This window comes from Penaeus japonicus, unplaced genomic scaffold (genome assembly GCF_977035675.1).
Source record: "Penaeus japonicus unplaced genomic scaffold, GWHDUDI00000001_assembly GWHDUDI00000018, whole genome shotgun sequence".
In the NCBI taxonomy this organism is placed as follows: domain Eukaryota; kingdom Metazoa; phylum Arthropoda; class Malacostraca; order Decapoda; family Penaeidae; genus Penaeus; species Penaeus japonicus.
In genome coordinates this window covers 39,503,061-39,505,539 of record NW_028234420.1, presented here as the reverse complement: position 1 = coordinate 39,505,539, position 2,479 = coordinate 39,503,061, and the positions used below count along the sequence as shown (strand labels likewise).

Genomic DNA, 2,479 nt, shown 5'->3' with positions numbered 1-2,479 from the left:
AACCGTTGCATAAAAAAGGGTCCCAACTCTAACCTTCCACAAAGGTACATTTCTTTGATATAACAACAATAATTAAACACATCTTATGAACAAGGCACAAGGGGGGGGGGGATGAATATCGAAATACATCTTAACTTACCAATAATAATAAAAGATGTTGGCAATGATGATGATGAAGATGACTTGAAAGGTGGAATGCAGGTAAGGTGAGTTGTCCCCAGCATCATGGTAGGATGAGGGGACTCCACAAGTATTGTACAAGAGGATGGATTTATGGCAATCAATGTGTCATGCAAATCAGAGCAACTGTGAAATACTGGACAGTGAACACAAGTGTGCAGAGATTGGTTTGAATAGAACTGTGCCTAATCAAGCTGAACACAATACAGGATGAACACAGAGATGGATATGCTATGAATTTTTTAAAAAATTGAATGAACTATGAAGTCAGTTTTGATTATGACAACTGTGATGACAGTACAGCAAGGTTTGATCCCTGTGAAAATAAGGAAGAGAGTGAAAGACAGAATGAAACCACACAAAATGATGATGGAAAAAGAACATGAGATCTACAAAAATGTAATTCATTAAAAAAATATTTAATTGATCTTGAAGCAAATTCCACAAAAATGTGAAAGACCAATGTCAACTGGTAGAGCTAAAAAAAAGAAAAAAAGAAAAAAAGGAAAAAAATATACAAAAAAAGAAATATATTAGTGAATAAAATGAAATAAATAATCTATCTCTACCATGTTACTAGAACCTCAACTCATCTTTAAGTTGGCCTGTTTAACTTCAAAGGAACTATACAATTCTGGTAATAATGTAATTCCATTGATTGTCTAGGTAATGTGAACACAGTACTCAAAATGTATGATATCGTGATAAGACTGTATATATATAATCTTTAAAAACTATTTTAACAATCAGGAACTACAAAAATATCTGAAACTATATACTGCTCTTTCATTGGATAATACACTTTGTCAACAAGAAGCAATTCATATCACAAATCTGACAAATCTTTTGCCAGAAAAGCCCAAAACCTTTCCTTAAGCCAATGCTAAGTAAGGGCTGGTTCAGTAGAGGCTGGAACTTATTGATCATGAATTAGAGAACTTGGAAGTGTATGCCTAATAGACAATTTGTCAAATATAGAAAAATAAATATCATTCAGTGTTATTCTATTTCATTTCATTACTCTTTTCTCATTTCCATTGTTTTTTAATACACTTATGTATCATCAAAAACTTGTGATTTGATATCAAGCATTTAGATGACAACAGAGAGCTTATGCATATTAAAATATATGCTATACATGGGCCAACTACCTGAGGAGTGAAATTCAAGGAAAGTTGCACAATCTATGTTCATATACAGTATTACCAAAGGAAAGAGGCTAATATGGAGAAGTGAGTGCTATAATGAAGAGATATTTGCCTCAGCTGCAGATTTCTCTGATAGAAGATTTAAAACTATTTTAGAAGACTGTTAGAATTGTGCACATAAAATGCCATAAGGCTCTATATTCCAGTCCAACATTACTATTCTTTAAAAGACTGTGTCATGCAGGCTGACATAAGCATGTGCATGCCTACATCATAATGTACAGCTCATTATCAGAAATATCTATAAACAAAAATATTTCTTGCACTGCCTGCATCTCAGTGGTACAGTCACACATATCTGGAATAGCTGGAAGGAAATAAGTACCATGACCTTTGAGTTAACAGAAGTACCAGGTGCTGCCCATTTTCATCCCAGGGCAGACCTGAGGAGAGTGAACAAGTGAAAATCCTAAAAGCTCTACCATTCCTTGGTGTACTTTTACATGCACACAAAAACATGTCAGGTATTCTCTTGGAATAAATGTTTCTTTTTAATTCTTTGAAAATTTACCCAGGACTGAGTTATTATTCACACTATCCCTTCTAATATCACTGGTACAGTTCACCTAATGCAATATACCACATGACAATATAAGGCTTAATGCGTTTAATCAATAATTCAATATAATAAATCATAAAAAAGTGGAGAAACACCATAATAAAAAGAGGAAGGAAACTAACCTCTTTACCGGTTTGTACAAAGATACAATTACAAGATACAGAGTTTATTTTCTCGCTTTTGGATATATGGTATCAGATAAAGTCCCAAAGACACAGATAAAATAACAATGCTAATGGACGTAAATAAAACACACACAAAACAAAAAAAAACAGAAACAAGATCTACAAAAATCCCCGAATTCTTGACTCTGAGCATCCTTGTTTCACGTAAGAACCCCATTTTCACGAATATTCCCTTGTTACAAGCTCTTCCTATATCAACGGGCAAGACGGATAGCTTTCATAAATACCTGTGCCTGAGTATTGTGAAAAAGAAGTTATATGAAGCTGTTATCTTGAGAGAAATTGGTGATTGACAGTCACTTCCATACGCCTAGTGTCAAGATTTTCTCTGGGACACCCAAATATTA

The 2,479-nt window shown here is 33.8% G+C and overlaps 1 protein-coding gene across 1 annotated transcript in view; it reads right to left on the bottom strand.

Moving 5' to 3' along the window:
• Positions 1 to 2,479, bottom strand: part of TBC1D5 (TBC1 domain family member 5) — a 24,666-nt gene extending 22,187 nt beyond the window's left edge. Inside the window, 1 exon segment of the mRNA XM_086546426.1 lies at positions 2,360 to 2,479. The gene's annotated coding sequence lies outside the window, so the exon portion shown is untranslated.